The sequence below is a fragment of the Hirundo rustica genome, chromosome 5, assembly GCF_015227805.2.
Source record: "Hirundo rustica isolate bHirRus1 chromosome 5, bHirRus1.pri.v3, whole genome shotgun sequence".
Classification (NCBI taxonomy): Eukaryota; Metazoa; Chordata; class Aves; order Passeriformes; family Hirundinidae; genus Hirundo; species Hirundo rustica.
The window spans coordinates 51,386,016-51,404,123 of NC_053454.1; the positions used below are offsets into that span (position 1 = coordinate 51,386,016).

The following is an 18,108-nucleotide window of genomic DNA, read 5'->3' on the forward strand; positions in this document are numbered from 1 at the left end:
CTAAGGCATATGGTAAAAATCACTTAAAAGTTCCATACTGAGTAAATTTATTCACTCAGCTAATAGGATAGATTTCACATTCTGGTGCCACTTACTCATCAAACAAACACAGTTTGGGTGGATGGTCCCAGATAGTAAAGATGCCACAGGCTGAATGTGCAGGAGCAGAACTCATCTCTACCGAGATTTAACAGCACACTTGCCAACCTTGAGTGCAGGGGTTTGCAAGACTCAGCCAATAAGAGGAAATTAATTAAATCCCTAGAGCATGACATAAATTGAATCTGCCAAAAGGATTCAGAAGGAGGAAGAACAGAAGTCTTAAAAGAGATCTGAGCTGGAGGAAGTCTCGGGGCATATCTTCCCTAGGAACTAGTGGGATGGACATGTTTCTTGGGACTTCTCACGAGTAAGACACTCACCCCTTTATTCTGCCATGCTCATCAGTCTGGAGAATTCCTCACCAAATTGCAAAGAGAAGTTTTATGAGACAGCTGAGATTAGAGGACATTAGGATGCCAGTGAAAGGACTACTCTTCTCTCCTCTGTCCACCCCACCACCCTCACTCTCCTTCTATTTCCCTTGGACTATCGCTGCCTTTTTCATGACACCAGATTACACAGCTAAACCACTTGAGAGCTACCTCTGTCTTCTTTCTCCCTGGTCCCTGCTCCCCGAAAGTAATAGTTTTCAGGTGGTTGGGCTCCCCAAGACAACTCACTATGGCCCAAGTAACAGCTCAATAAGCTGATTGGTTTCAAGTCCAGGGTCTAGAGCAACAATTTTCTGTATAATGCCATGCCCTCTTCTCAGGTGCATTGGTTCCATGTGAAACTAATGGAAAATTATTTCAGATTAAGTTATTAGGTTTAATGTTATGGCTAATTATTACTATTTCTTTTTTCCATAGACAAAATATTCATGGAATAACAATAACTAAATTAAAGTCCTCAAAGTAAAACCAAGCTCAAATGGGTTTTTCAGGTATGCAATGCATGAAACACTAGAATTATTATTGCTTGTTTCTATAATTTATTATTGATTTTTTTTTTTCCCCCAGTAATAAATGGTAGTGCAGGTATACAAATTAAATATTTCTATACAGCCTTTGAATCACAACAATTTCTTACATTGGTAAAGCAGTGGCAGAAACAATCAGCACAACTCACTGGAACTACTTCAACCATCACACATGGAAGAGCATTCAGAATTTACATAGTCACTAAAATTTCAAAGCTCGTTTTGAATTGGTTAAGTGTTAAAAAATTACTTTTAGAAGAGTGGACAATCTTCTGTAGCATTTTACAGCCAGATGCTTATAATGCAGCATATGCCAGCTCAAATGCTATGTACTACACAGGTATAATTCTAAAAGCAAGGACTAGTACAGGAATTACATGGAGAAAGCATGGACCTACTCATGGAGTTTTTCTGTGTTTAATTTACTAAGGCAATTTTTTTTTTTCCCCAAAATGATTGGACTGACTAGAAACATCATATAAGATGTCAAAGGTATTGCCTTCCTCCAGAGAGGAGCGCAGAGTAATCAAAACCCTTCAAAAGGACTTTAGTGTGAAGCAATAAATCCATTTACATTTATGGAGATGTACAATGAAAAGGCATGCATACATCCACACAATTACATTGGTTCAGTTATCATCTTTGTACTCATTTCAGATTCAGACAGATAAACCATTTAGTGGCATACTACAGAAGCAGGAGCAGGATTTGCTATCACGTAGTCAAATACAGTAAATAGATTGCTAACCTTAAAACGTTTCAAAAAAATATTTTATAAAGTTCTTTGTTAAAAGAAGTATTTCAAAACTCAGCTTAAAACATGCTTGAACAGTTAATAATAAAAAGATTCATTTTCTGCAAGAATGGGAAGACAAAGATTTGGGACAGAACAGAGAAAATTAACAGCATTTTGACAGTCTTAAGAATTCTTATATACCATGTTCCTATATAAACAAAGATTAACAAAGAAAAGCATATACTTAATTCATCTATTTAGTTTATAATGTTTGGAAGATAAAATAGCTTTTTATTTTTTTAATACCTCCATGCAACTTACTGGGATTTCAAGGTTAGCCCATACATTTTTATAAGAAAAGGCTACAACTTTATTTTAAACTTAACAGGCATTCATTCTTTTTCCTTTCAAAATCTAGGTATAAGTAACAAAGCACCAGAGTCTTATAAATTTTCTAACACCAAATGCAAATTAAGTCGTGAAATTGCTCTAGGAAAAGTTCCAAGAATGTAAACCCAAAGGAACTTCAACAAAATTTCTCAACTTCAGGATCTTTATGATACTGAAGCAAGGTAACAGAATATGGTGCAGTCAGGAAGCTATCTGCATGTGGAAAAAATGTTTAATTCTCCAATTTCAACAACTTCTTGTTGTGTTTATAAGCTCCAAGATGAAACAGATGTATACAAAAAGGAAGAAACTGAAAGGATGGCAAGGGCTCTGTAGATCAAACAGCTTACAAAGTTTTCAGTGGCCTGGAAAAGTGGATTGACAGTTCATGACTTAAAGGACATCATAGGTTTTGTAACCATCTGTCAAATTTCTGTGTTTCTCTGTCCTTTTCTTGGGGTCGAGTGAACTGCTTACCTGCATTGTCTCACTCTGCATTAGAAGAAAAAAAACCACACAACTCCCCCCAGTATGTGATAAGGTAAAACCGCTCACATTTTGTTTTCATGTCAGCTCTGACTCTAAGGCTTTACAACACCATCTCCAGCAAAGTGGGAGTTTTCCCATTATGAACAGAGTAATTATTTAATCTTTCAACAATCCTCCTGAAAAGACTCAAATCCTTTTTTCTCAAGCACTAGGCAGGAGTTTTAGCAGATTGTTTAAACAAAGAGCTGATGACTTTTTGCTCTGCAGATCTACCTCTTGTTTACCCCAGGGTAATCATCAGTCAAAGAATGACAACTTAACTTGCCGGGCATGCTATTATTTAGCAATACCCCCAGGGGGACTAGGGACATTTCCTGAACATGAAGTTTAGGTTTCCCAATGGGTATCTGAAAATATGAGACAATGACAATCAGCTTGCACCAGAGTCATGCTGCCAACACCTGGTGTCTGTGTGCCCATTATCTCCAGCCACTTTCTCAGCTGGCTCCCACTTTTCTGTCAGAAGGCTATTCTTTACAAATTCCTTCTTGACAAGCATCCTAGGTACTAAGCATTCAAAATACTAACATCATTCAAACTCGAGAAAGACATCTGTCTTTCTCAAATGTCCTGTTTGTATTACCGCGAGCATATCAAGTGATTTTTCTTCAGCTTTTCATGGTGTACTTCGTGAAAATGTGAACACTTCTGTGTTAATTTTATGACGGTTTTTGTTAACAACAATGGTCTCTATAAAAAGCAAATTAGTTAACTCAGTTCTTACCTGTAGAACTCTTAATTTTCAAGAAGTATTCTTGTCTCACAGTTCAAGTAAGATGATATAATCTACAACAGAGCAGAAAAATATATCAACTACATATGCTACTGTACATTTAACCTAAGCATTAGAGTTCAGTGACACCTGAGCAAACTGATGGAAAATTCTAACTACTATCACGGTGTGGCACATATCTTATGTGGCACATATCAAGCAGCAATTGTACAATATTGTATATACTTACTCATAAAAACTCCTTTTTCCTTTCCCAGTGTTCCTGCTCAGACGTGGAGATGTAAGAATTTTATCTACCTCCATGCATTACTCATAACACTCATGCTGTGGTTAGATAGATTAAATAATTAAGGTCCTGCTGACAGTGTATTTCTTGTCACTAAACACCCCAATCAATTGACTAAGGTGCTTCAGGAAGAGGTGCATGACTGGGCTGAGATGCACTCAACTCCCATCAACTTCTAATGAGCTCTTCAGTAAAAACATGCAAAAAAACCCCATGCTCCCTAAAAGTATGGATCTGATTACATCCCAGTAAAGCCTAATTACAAATTAACACCCTGAACTGCGGCTAAACAAAATACTGTGAGCTGGAGTTTCTACTGACCAAAAAAGGCTCCCTGTCCAAAAAGCAGCAGCCACACTACAAAAACATTCCAGTCAAGACAGCCCACATTTGTGTGCGCCATCTCGCACGGAGGGCAGAGTCTACAGGCTCTAACCTTTCATGCAAGTTGCTGGAAATGCCATAGCATCACAGCCAGTTACATCTACTATTCTTTAATCTGCATCTAGCGCCATACTTGTGCCAAGTTTTTCATTTATTGTTCACTAAGGGCTCTTTGCTGACTTGATTTTACAGAGAGACTGACAGAGTCAGACCAAGTTTTGTTGTAAGAAACAGTCTATGTGAACATCTGCATAATTCAAGTAAGTTTTTCTTTCCTGGTTTGGGGTTTTGTTTTGTTGTTTTGTTTTTCTTCTTCAACCAACCTACCTAGGGCCAGCATAAGCTGCCTCTCTTCCAGGAGAAATTGCTGGCAAAACCATCACAAAAAATTTACGCCTAGCCTACCTAAACAGCACAGCCCTGAGCCAAAGGCCAGCAGAAGAGAACAGCAGCAACATTATTTCACTGCTCAAATATCTGAAGGCCACAGTTGTTGAGCCTTTGTTCTCTGTGCCGGTTTTCCAAGCCGGACAGGCAACCACAAGCCTCAAATTACACTTCATTGATCCAGGGAAACTGAGGTGGTGTTCAGTTTCAGTTCTGCAACCTGCAGGTTGACCTGCCTGTTTGTTGGCCTAAACAATGAGATTTCAGGAAATGAGGCGTTTGCACTTTGTCCAAGCCACGTTTTCGGAGAGGGGATATCTGCCTCAGAGGCTTAGGTTGGTACGGGAGGAAACCATAACATCTGGACTCAGGCTCTTGCACTGCATTCCTTCACTGAGAGAGTTTCTGCTTCGAATTCAATATGACCAAAATCAAATGCAAAGCTGGAAAAGGGAGGTGGGTCTCAACTAGCTTGAATTATTTTGGCATAATGTGTTTGTTACCTCTGGTAAAAGTGGAGGATGTATTCAGAAAGAAGACAGGGAGATTACAATAGTTTGTTCAGTAATACTTTACAAACATATATTCCCACATTTGGAAGATGTCATAGAGTCCATCACTACAAAACCAAATCCTAGCCATTTGCAATATAAAATACATAGTTTATATGGAAATTTGAAAAATCCACGTAGCATGACATTAAGATCCACAGTAATGGAGTGCCAGCAGTTAAACGTAGAAATAACCTATATGATTAATCAACCTAAAAATTCTTAAGTGTCTCCATAAAATAACTAAAATTTTCCATGCAAATTTTCCATTAAAGTAAATGACAGATTAAAGCTGCTCAAATGTGCAATGCAAGAATTCCAATTTCAGACTCAAGCAAAGACCTTTGTTTCTTTCTATCATGCCATGAAAACAGTTCCAAAAAAATGCTTATAAACGGCCTAGCTTAAACCCCCACCCACAACCCCCATACAATAGGAATAAATGACACACAAGACATTTTTGAGAAACAATGTTCACTTCTCTCCTGAAAGTAAGAAACACTATCTCATTGTGTTTGTGTACGGGAAATAGAAGCCCAGAGTTTCAGTTATTTGCTTGCAACCATAAAAGAACTATAATCTGGCATCTAACTCAATGTGTTGTAGTACCTTTGTATTGGCTTATCTTCCTTTTAAAGTCTGCATAACTTTCAAGTACTGTTGGACTGAAGCCTTGCCTTATGCCTCCAAACAAGATTTTATTATTTATTCTGACTAACTGATTTGTCTAACTCCTTGTCCACAATCGGAAGGCACCTTTCTGTTTGGAAAGAAAATCTAGTACTTCTGGACTTCAGGTTGAGAATACACACCAAAGCCAAGCAAAGACTGTTTTTTTTTTTTTTTTTTTTTTTTTTTTTTTTTTTTAAAAAAAAACAAAAAAAACCCCCACAAAAAAAACCCCACAGCCTAACACGCTTATTTGTGTGCCTTTGTCTGTTTTAACAAAGACTCTTGATTTTGCTTTAATTTAGATAAAAAGATTTAAGAAATTGATGCTCATAACCCAGCAGCCACTTCTTGGCAATTTGAAGCTATTTTTATTCAGCAACATCTGAAAAAAATGCCTATGTGGCACAAGTTTATTGCTATAAACCAGGATCCTGAAAAGGACAAAGAGGACATTTCATCACATTAGTTTACTTGCTGCCTATTGCAAACAGAGAGGAGAACTCTCCACAATAAAAAACTGTTGTGAGCTCGGTTCAGAATTTTTTCTTGCTCAGAGAGTACCTGAGGTACCGTGCAGTAATTTATTGCAGAGATCCAGCTGTGTGTCCCACTAGTAATAGATGGACCGTGCAGAGTAAGTTTCCTATTCTTAGGTACCAGATAGCCTTTTATTGTACAATAATGTCATGGCTTAGTTTTTCCTTGTACTTCACAGCACAAGAAAAAGAGACAGTAGAAAGCAGAACAAACAGAAACCCAGCTGAGACAGCTCCTTCAAAACTAGCAACACGAAATATTAAGTTTCACCTTCTTATCTAGAATATGTAAATGTTTCAGATTCTGATCTCAGGCTGACTTCCACCGACAAGAGCACTGTGCTGCCTGGGGAGCTGCCGCTGTCCATCTGCTTTACACTGATACAAGACTGCAATCAGATCTGGGTCATCTCACCTTTGAGTCTGCCACACACATAAATTAAGGGATCACATGCAAAAGTGGCTGTGCTAACTGCAATATAATTTACGAGCAAAAAATATTTTTAGCCTTTTCCCTTCCACCTACTAATGTGAAAACACTGATTTATCTACATAAATTAAAGGAATTTCTTTATATTTGCTCTTTCCAGGGGAACACCCATGCAGTATGTTTACCCACATGTCTATGGAAAATAGAAAAAATTATACCTGTAATATATAAAATATACTATATAAAATACCAGAGAATTTTAACAGCTAAAAGCTATTAAAAAGCACAGAATATATTTTCTACTATTCAAATATTATAAATATGTGCACCTAACACTGTACAATCACAGACCATTTGGAGTACAAAGGGACCTTTTAAAGGTCATTTAGTCCAACCTCCCTGCATTCAAAGCTTTATAGCAGTCACATGAATATGCACTGCCTAATAATCACTTTGGTGGATTTACATGTTACTATTTGTGAAATGCCTGCGTACATCCTCCCGGATGACAGAAGGATTTAAAAAAGCAGCCACCAGAAAATGCATGAACAGTGCGATGTGCCAAGCTTCTACTTGCTGGTAGCCCCTGCGCTATTCCCTCATGCTTGTAACCACAAGTCACTGGTATACTGGGTACGCTGGCAGGGCACTGTGCTCTCTTCACTCTAATCAAGCAAGTCCCAGTGGAAAGAACAATTCAGTATTCCAGCAACTCAACATGGAGCACTGACTTTGAATAAACTTTAACAGGGTGTTCATGGCTGAGAAATAACAGCAGGGGATCCCTGAAAGTTTCAGACTAATTGGCAGATGCCTTTCTATGTCAGAAAAGAAAAAAAAGAAAGAGAAAGAAAAAAATAAAAAAAGAAAAAAAAAGAAAAACCTGACCCTTGTTGTTCTGAATACATAACAAGTCACATTACAGAACTCCAAAGCTGCACCTCAACCGAAACATAATGTGCTAAACATAGTTGCAATACAAAAAGCATGAAAAAAAGACAGAACTGCTGGACTCACGCTTGACTAGCACATTCCATCTTATGTTCACAACTCCAAGTCACTGCAAACACCAGCTCATCCGCATGTACACAACCCAGGTACATTTCCCATGTCCTCTACCATTGTCTTCTTAGTCGCAAGAAACACAAAAGAAATAAAGTATTGAATAAGGAACCAATCTTTCCGTTCAGTTTACAGAATCAGTATTCTCTCTCATCTCTCTTTTTGTAAGCTAGATTTACAGCACAGAATGTGGCAAAAGACAGAAAATGACAAGTTGGCAGAAGCAAGGGACATCTCCCACGTGGATCCCTGTTTTAAAGCATGCAGAACTAGACAACAGTCAAGCAGTTGGACCAGCAGGATGTCCTTACTTTGCAGTGTCTTGGACAAGGCTGGCTACAAGCAAACAGTTTTTGTGAAGCTGATGTGTTTAATAGACACCAAATTAAATGGAGAATGATTAGAATGGTCTTTATTAAATGTCAGCTGAGACAATGAATGCCAGCATGAACATAAGTTACACTTCTGCTGTGTCTGACAGATGTGCTTGGCAAAATTCTGCAGCTCTGGGCCGCTCGCTGGCATCTGGTTACATTGATAGTGGAACTATCAGGGTTTTGGGGAAAAACACTCATGGGGGCAAAAATGCAATAGCCCCTCACTCATAGCCAGAATTCCCTAATTTGGGGAGTCACTTTGCTTGCTCTGAGCACAGCCACTGTGTAAGCTTCCTAGAAGGGGCAGGAGGCTTTCAGGCTCTTCATCTGTGTCAATGTTCCCCAGGTGACAAAGAACTAACTTGGTTCCATGTGTACTTCCGGCATTAAGCTTGCTCAGAGGAGCAAACCCAATAGGGAAACCAGGGAAAACAGGGCAGCAGGGAAAGCAACAGTTGAGTTGCTCCCTGCTAAAGAGAGGCAAATTTTCGGACAGAGCACTGGCTGCAAAGCCAAGCGTCGTATTACAAGTGAGGGAACTGCTTCCTGTTGTTTGATCTGCCCACTTTAGTAAAAGAGCACTCGCTAAATGCGGCATCAAAGGCATTCTAATTGTCATCATTACTTCCACCTGTCCCCTGAAATACAACTCCAAATACCATCTAAAACCTCAGCCTCAGAGCGGCAATGGTATGTGCTTCTGGTCTAATGCTACAACATGAGCAGCCTCGGTCACATCTTGAGGGTTATTCTGCATGAGACACTGCTGTGACGCAGAAGTAAAAGGTTGGCACCCTGTCCTCTAAGTAATACGTTTGCTCCCTATGCCCCATCAAGATCAGCTGTTCAAACTTCCTATTCAAAGAGGAATTTTTACAAGATTATTTTTGAGGAGTTAGGAGTTAGTTAATTAGGAGTAACATAAGCTCCTCATAGGAAATGAATGTCTATAATCATTGCTGCTCCTACTGAATAAAATCAGACCAATAAGTGAACAGCCAAGCAAATAAAACAATGCAGTGAAAAGTGAAACTGACTGTAAAATCGTAATACAGCCATACCATCGTAAAACTTTTACCAACTGTTCAAATAACTTCTGAAGTTAATTACTCTAAAAGTTAAATAGCAATACACTAATGTATCTAATTGCATAAATTTTTGCTTCCATAAATCTCCATCTCTAGTAAAGCCCATAAATTACCTGCATCATTAAACCTCAGCAAGCGTGGCAGTGAACATAAAATTTGACTGCCGACACATCAGAAATCATGACAAAAAAACGCCATAACAATATGAAGCAATCTAGATAAACTCTTTCAAATAGAATTCTGAATCTGAAAACAGGCAGGATCACACTTACTTGAAAATGCCTGGATCTTCATATTCCGGCTTAATCCAGAAGAACACAGTCCAGTTCCTCAAGCCTGGCAATCAAGAGACCCCGGGCAGCCTGGGAAGACTGGTGGAGCTGCTGTGCTTGCAAGGATTTCACAGGGGAACAAATTGCGTGTGAACCGCCAGCTAAACTCTGCGTGGGCAGCACGTCACGCAGCACAGGGAAGGCGACTAACTGGTAGAGGACATGAGGGCCTTTCAAGGAGGGGGAAAATTCATGGCAGACGAACATCTCTTCTGCTCCCTTATCCCACTCTGCTCTTCCACATTAATGGAAAATACCAAACTAACAAGGCAGTGCAGTATATCACAAGGAAATTGTAACACACACTTCCCTGTCAAAATAAGGCCGGATTTTGTTTCTGTGATACGCCACAGCAATAACACATTAGTCAACATGCAAAATCCTAACAATACTAATTTAAAAATAACACAAGCCACGTGTTGGCTGGTGTTCCCTGTAGTCTTTGGGTAAAAAAGAAGCCGGAAAACATGAAGACATGACAAAGCTGCAAGATTTCAGGCTCCAGCCATATTCATACATAGACTTCACAAGAACCTGGAGCCAATGGTTTTGCAATCCAACCATGGAGCAGCCTTTTACACCTCCCTCTCTGGGATCTCGCCTAAATATAACAATCTTGAAAAACTGACACCCTGCTTTATGACTCAGCTGAAGTGTTTTGGGTTTGGGAAGTCACATCTTGAAGTGCACTATGATATGCTCTTCTGGTCTGGAGATAAAGCAGGAACCAAAAGCAGAAACCATTATGGACCAGTTTGGGATGAGCAAAGTACTTAAAACACCGTGTCAGGTCTAAATCCAACCACCGAGTCCTGCCTGGCTTTTCCCACTTTTTTTCCATTTGAAAGGATCCACATGAATTGCAGCCCTATTCTTAAGTTCATCGCTTCCCATTCAATGCTGACTTTTATTTTCTGTGTTTTCCTCCCTCCAAATATTAACCTCAGCAATGTGAAGGTGAAAAATCTTATGAAATAGAAATACAACACTGGCAGACTGTGAGCATCAAAAAACTGAACACTTCCTTCCTTCTTTACTAATTACACTGAAAAGAATTTACATTGGCAGAGTCTTCAAAACTCTACTAATAATTTTCAAGTATTCTTTAGGGATGAAGCCTGTTTATACCTAGAATTGGTTCTACTCAGCCTCTCCCATCTCCCTGAGACTTTTCATCTTCCGACCTAAGTTAATCAGAGCACCAAACTCCTCCTTCAGAAAGTTTCTCTCATATATTTCTTTCTTGCATACAATCTGTAAGGTGTCTTTTTCCTTTAAAAAAAGCCAGATGATGTTGTTATGTTAAAAGCTTATCTAGTGTTTGTTTCTTCAGCGCTCTAATCCTTAAGAGTGGTTTACTAAGGAGATGAATTTTAATTCTGTGTTTCTTCAGGGGGGAAAAAAAAAATTGTTCTTATATAGCCCTCATTTTTATTTCCCTATTTTAATGTTTAGCATCCTGAACAAGAATACATACTATTCAGACCCCATCACTGCTAAAAAACCCCAAGCTATGTTGTGCTTTAAGTGCCTGTTGTTATACATCTTTCTACCACTTTTAAAATTATTATACAATAACATGCTGAGGTTTTACTCACTTGTTTTTCCCTTGCACTGAAATAACTTACACCCAAAACCAGGCCAAGCTGCATTATGTGCCTCGTAAAAGGTTTCTTCTAAGTGGCAACATTTGAGAAGGACACCCTTGCCCTTATGTGCACATTAAAATGAGCTGGATTTGTTCTGAGGCTACCAGAGGTCAGCTTGCACTTCAACAGCATCCTGCAAGTGCCTGGGACAAAACTTGGGATATAAATTGTCTCTACAGGCAGGCACAGTGGAATTAAGGCTGCTGCCTTCGAGCACCCTGCCTCTGAGCTGCCATCACCTGCTACAGGCTGCAGCATCTACCTGGGTCTTTGATACAACATCAAAAAGGTTCTGAACGCGTTATTCCAGATCTAACAATCCAGAAGCACTGAGTTTAGGAGATCCCTTCTGCAGTGCTCATATTCACGCTGATGTATAGATAATGAGTGTCAAATTTCCCCACAGAAATATTTAGAGCCATGGGTTTTTAGCAACTTTGCAAAACTGAAAACAAGAAACAAATAATTTTATGCCAGGATTCCTGAAAGGAAACAGAAACTACCTTGATGATTAAGCTTTTGTTTTCATTTTTAGGCACCACATGGAAGCCCTTTACACAGGCACCGTGTAGGTGCAGAGGAAGATTAGGCATTGGCGTTAGATTAGAACTCATTTTTCCTCCGAAGGAGGCATTTCTGGAACAAGAGCTTGTAGCACTTTGCAGAGCTCCCTGCTGTATTCAGGAAGGAAGTCATATCTAATTAAACTAGACAGAACAGATGCTTCATCATTTTAGCTGGAAAAGCCAGCGAGGGAGCTTGGCTAGCACGGGGACAGCCAACTGCAGCTTCCCAGCTCGCCAGCAGCCTGTAAAGCTGCTACTGGGGGGCCTTGGCATTGTATTCAAAGCCACTTTTAAGAGCCAATATCGTAAGCTGTGCAAGATATGATGCACAGGGAGCCCCATAAAATCCTTTAATAGAAACAGCAGGCTTGTCTTGGAAAAGGTTTCAAGGAGCTGTGTACACCAGTGTAAAGATTTCAGCTCCCATAAGACACCAGGGCCTGACTGCACAGGCTCCTGTGGCCCCAGACCTCACAAACTTTTGGGATGTTGTTTTCTGTAAAGAGGTTTGCATCATCCCCAAGAGCAAACATTGATATGATTATGACAGAACACTTTTTTCCCTGCTGCTCTGCTGCATTAAACCATCAGAGGCAAGGTGAGATGGTTATCCAGCTAAAAGCCCAGCAGGAAGGCAGGCGCGCCGAGCAAGCTGCCTGTGCAACACGAATCTTACAGGGAGACATGCCTGCTGCTGGGACAGTACCATTTACTGTCCCTGTGATGAGTTATTCTTAGATAAAGCACTATCAATTTCAACTCCCTCTGGGTGGAAGCCAGTCCGAGGCTGTCTCAAGGAGGAGCATCACACTGAGGGTGTTTCTACCTCTTCTTCCTTCCATCACGAACCAATGTAATGACCCTTCTCTTTAAGTAAAATCTTTGCAGAGATTTCTGCCAGCGTCGCCCGCAGTGCCAAGTATTTGCCATTCCCGAAGAGAGGGGATGGCAGGATCTCCATTCTGGAGAGCACTTCAGAGGTACGAATGGGGGTGAATCCAGCAGCTCTGTCTCTCACTTTGCTCCTGGGCCCCAGTGGTGTGGGATGCAGCTGCTCTGCTGTACAGGGATGTGCTAGTCAGCTACACAGGATAATCGGGATACCAGCCTGCAAAAGAGGCTACCATGGAACTTCTGCTTCAAGGAGCCTCATTAGAAAACACTTTCCATGGATAAGCAGGCCCCTGCTTATGATGCTTTACTGACCATGTCATCCAAAGCTCTCTTATAACACTCATCAGCACAGCATCGCTGGCAGAATGTGACTATCACCAGAATATATTTTTTCCTGTTTACTGAAGTTCTACCCAGCTTCTCCAAACTACTCAAAGTCACTACAACCACTGGAGGAGAACACAGCAGTGGCTCTAAGTGGGTCAAGAGAAGAACACCACCAGAAATCAGTCCTTACACATTGGATGTGGAAAACCCCTGATCTTTCACATCTAAATAGGAACATCAATTTAAGTATTCAAAGGGGTGACCTTAAAAATCGCAAGCATCTACCATCAGAAGATGGACGACCCACAGCTGTACATTGTATCTCCATTTCTAAAAATTATGCGAAATCTGGACCGTTAAAAACACTGCTTGAACTGAAGTATTTTTTGATATTCATGTACAGTAATTGTGCTTTCACTCCTGCTCTGAAGGATTAAAAACACTAATGTGGTCATTAGGGGGGATCTCATCTGTCCAAAGCCAGAAAAAAATCAGAATCCAGGGAGAGAGTGAAGGAGGGTACAGAGGAAAAAAACTAATACAGTCACCTTTTCTTGATGCTTGTTTTGTGCATAAGGACTAACACGTATTCCACCCAAACTACATTTTCACACTGGGGAAAAAAAAAAAAAAAAAAAAAAGTCTTCAGAAATCAGTGAATGATTTTTTCATGACTATTTGGTTTATATTTGGAAAATACAGGAAATACATTCTCCTAATCAGCCTTTTTACCTACTGCCAAAAAAATGACAGTACAGCTTTATAGCCAAAGCAAGCTGTTATCTACTCCTTTTATAATTCACTCCAAACCCCTACATTAATGCAACATTGCAAATGAGTACTTAAATGCAGAAACACCAAAAAAAAGCGCAAATTATGAGTCCCTCCGGCCTGTGCACACATACTACATACTTCCTATTGTGGACCATTTTTACACTGATTTCCTAGCATTATTTAACCTTATTAAAGCCCAAAAGTAAATCTTACATAAAACCACACATACAATATGTAGGAAATATCATCTCTCCCTAGCAAATTCTCTAAGAAAATGTACATTTAAATTTTCTGCTGGCATATCATTCCATTCACACCCTTTCTGCTTACAAAATTCCTGGTTAACATATATTCCAGCTACTTTAAGTTCGTTCTCATTTTCCAAAACTTTTTTTTTCCCCTACCAACATAAAATATCCATTTGTCCTGAAGAACAGCTCTTGCACCTTACTTAATGCACAAATCACTACACAGGTGGCTTGTGTGTAATTACTAACAAAAAAGTCTACATATCAAATTTATTTCATATACACCAAACAAGTGCACAGTTCATCATCACAGAGTAAATTCACAGTATTTAGAGTGCTTCAGATTCACTACCCATGTGACCAGCCCTACAAAAACATGACTCATTAGACACCAGCTACCAAACATGCATGCTTAACATGCAACTGGAGAAAGCATTTTATCAGAACTGGTAAGAGATAAAGCCCGTGGAATCTTTAACACTTAAGTGACAGGTGATTGATCCAGTTCCACGTTCTCTGCCAGGCAGGGAGGAATTCCCCAAGGGAGGGAGACATTCATATACATGCAAGGAACACTTTCACTCAGACTTAAAGCAGGCAAGATCAAAAGAACATTCAAAATGTATAATTTGGAGGAACAGAAATTAGAAATAAGCCCAGGTTTGAAAAATACGACAGATGCTTTAATGAAAATACAGCACAATAGTTAATGTATTGAGACAAGGGAGAAAACGCTCACTTCCTAAGAGAGGGCACCTGAACAAACATTTATTATCTCAATCCAAGAACAACCAAAGGATTCCAAAGTTTATATGCTAATGTACCTCACTTCAAAGATCTCCTTAAGCTACATCAGAAAGCAAAATTTCTATGCCTAGAAATTTAGCACTGAAGAAAAGGGGACTAACAAACTGTCATGCTGTCAAAAGGAAAACACACTGGGAAGTGTTCAAATATGCAAACCCTTAATTTTTCTTGAAATAGACTATTGCCATTTTCTGTAATCGCAAAACCTGTACCCGCGTGAACTTTGTTCCCACACAGCCTGGTAAAAATTTCTGTTTCCCAAGATACTCCCTGACAGCCACGGCTACCCCTTCTAAATTACTCTGTGTTACCGACTGCTTGCAAATCAGGAATTTGATCTTCTGGCACCTGGCAAAAGAGAGACACAGCTGAAGCCTTACAGGTCCTGTGGCAATATTGGTTACTGGCAGAAGGCTTGGGTCAGCTGCTAGGACTGTTCAGAAGGTCAAATGAAAGAGGATTTTAGAAGTGAACAGAATAAAATGAGAGAATCAGCTTCACTGACTACACTGACTTCTGTAGGATTGCTACAGGTGTGGAAAATTAGAGTATTTGGGGGAAAAGGAGTGTGCAAATTGGACAGAAGTTTAATCGGCTGTGGAAGGGAGGAAGGGTGTTTCATGTTACAGCTTCTTCCTTCCCCCAGCTGATCAAGATGCAGATGACCAGGAGGACACACAGGCCAGGATGTAGGGGCCTGATTTCATTCCCGTGCAGGAAACACAGGGACAAGTGTTAGACATCAGGGCAAGGACACCAAACACTCTTGATTCTCTCAATTTCTCTGTGGGACTTAGACAAGTTATGGTAAATCTAAAAATAGTGAAGCTAAAGATAAGGAAAAAGATCGTGTTTAGTAATGCTACAGTCTTTTTCAAGGGTACTGGGCACAGAGGTTATCAACACTGCAAGATGGGTATGATCTAACAACAGCATTAAGGCATTAAGTTTCTAACCCACAGGTTACATAAAGACAGAAGTGGCCATTCTCATCACACAGTGACAGTCTTTAATTGTACACTGTGCCAGAAAATCAAGAGAATACATTGCTACCACAGGATAATGAAGTACCACCTGGTCACGTATCACTGGGGATAACCAGGTGCTGACAGCACATGGCATAACTCTGATTCAAGCAGGGAAAGGAAATATTTTCAGGGGATTCAACTGATACAGAAACAATGAACAGTTATTACATTAATGCCAAACATCATGGATTTATATAAAATAGATCTAGGGAAACAAAGTTGGTTTCATCCTCTGATGAGCGTAGCAAATCTATCAGATTAAATTAAGGTTTACAAATTGAGAACATCAATATTTCTGTGCCATTTCACTTTTTACTATCCAAAATTCTGATCAAAAAAGTTGATGCTAAAAAGAACTAATAGGCACCTGTTCAAAAGACTGGCTGATTTGCCATTCATCACCAGTATAGATCCAGGCTCTACCAGCAACATGAGTATCAAGCAAGCTGCTGCATATCCTTACTGACACCAAAATCAGCTTAGAAATTTGTCTTCCACCTTTAAACGACAACTTAAAGTCAGAGAGAACACAACAAGAGCTTACATTAAGTAAATAAAAGCTCGATTTATTTAATTTAGAGAAGTTCTACCAGCAGACTTTATTTCAGTTTCCCAAGTGCCTCCATTGGAAGAAAATCCAGTCTTATTTCAACTGATAAAGGCATAAAAAACCCCCTCAGCTACGGAGAGATGTTCCAGAAAGGATGATTACACAGTGTTCTGAATTACCAAGGCCAGGAATGTTGAATTCCTCAATTCATGATATCAGGAGCTAAAGTATCAAAAAGCTTTTCAGTACATATATATATAATGGCAAAGTACAAATTTTCAATAATCACATATAATTTATTGTCTTAATACAGGTTAAGTGGAAGAAGTATGATGGTCTCTGACATGCAGAAGGATCAGACAACTTTTTCAACAAACTCTTCAGTCTTACATGCTTTGATGGTACAAATAATAAAAAGGAGACAAACAAACAAACAAACAGAAGAAGAAAAACCCCAATGGTCTTGAAGTTAAAAGCTAAGAACTTTAGGCAACAGCCATATTTTTAATCTCTGCAAAAGAAGGCTAACATTAATGTTGCCTCAACAGTGAAAAGTTTTACTTATACTAATAAATGAGAAAAAGGCGCACCACTCTTCTCTTTCATGTACAGCAATGTCTGAAATACTTACCAACTGCTTGACTTGCTGGTGCTGATCGGAGGAGAATGAAGTAGAATGTGCCCAGTACAGTACAACATGTAACTGATAACATTACCCCACTTGAATGTCAAGTTTGCTTTGGTAGCACATGAGTGATAGGAAGCCAGAGGAAGAAGAAGAAAAAAAAAAAAATCAGCAACAGCGAAAATCCCCAAGACACTTAGGGAAAAAGCAGCAGCTAAAATGAGCAATTGATCTCAGGGAAGATACCGAAGTCAAATTGAATCATATGCTCAGCAAAAGCAAGCAAGTCTCAGGCAAAGTGGATTACCTTTGCAAACGAGCAAGCACTGAAATGAGAGTTTACTCAATTCCTTTACATAGTCACAGACTGGAAAGGAGCAGTATTGATAAGGAAAAAAAAAAAAAATCACAGCAGGGGAATACCTCAAAACCAGACAGGAAGACAGGTGGCAGTGTAAACTGGCAGAAGGGCTGGTATTGGACAGAAAAAGATCAGAAATAAAATATTGCATGGCTCGTGGACTTTAGCTGTAGGAACAAATTGTTCAATCAGATTAAGCAGGAAGGTCAGAGCAGAATTGCTGGGGTGCTTCACTGCTTCCCCTTCGATCAAAACCACCCAGGGCTTGTCAAAGGTTGTACAATGCCTGTTGGGTCACACACAGGACAGCTTGCCAGGCAAGTGTCTCAATAAAACAAATCTCGTTGTGCTGCTGTTTGTGCTGGAAATGCTCTCAAAATTCCACCAAAATTTAATCTTCTAGGACAAAAGTAACATCCTCATCACTAACCACTGAAATAAATACCTACTGTCAAAACACAGAGAAATGCTGCAGTGTCAATGAAGCTGCACTTAAATGTGGGACCTTTGCCCTGCACAAAGTAAAATGCCAAATCCCTTCCAGCTGGTATGATACAGACATAAGCTACTACTAACTCTGATGCAGCTAGTAATGAAGACAGTCTATAAGGAATAAATTCATGAAGAATGAGAAAATCATTTATGAAAACCTGATAAGCGCAGACAAGCTGTGGTATCACTTGGTATATCCCAGTGCTGGAAGAAAACATTGCCTGTGCAGGTATCCTAAAAAATGGTTTTGATT

The 18,108-nt window shown here is 39.6% G+C and overlaps 1 protein-coding gene across 10 annotated transcripts in view; it reads right to left on the reverse strand.

Annotated features, from left to right (window-relative positions):
* BMPR1B (bone morphogenetic protein receptor type 1B) overlaps positions 1 to 18,108 on the reverse strand; it is a 238,690-nt gene that overhangs the window by 136,433 nt on the left and 84,149 nt on the right. For all 10 annotated transcript variants that reach the window (XM_058420736.1, XM_040065499.2, XM_058420737.1 and 7 more), the window contains one exon: positions 3,421 to 3,482. The gene's annotated coding sequence lies outside the window, so the exon portion shown is untranslated. The remainder of the gene's footprint in view (positions 1 to 3,420; positions 3,483 to 18,108) is intronic.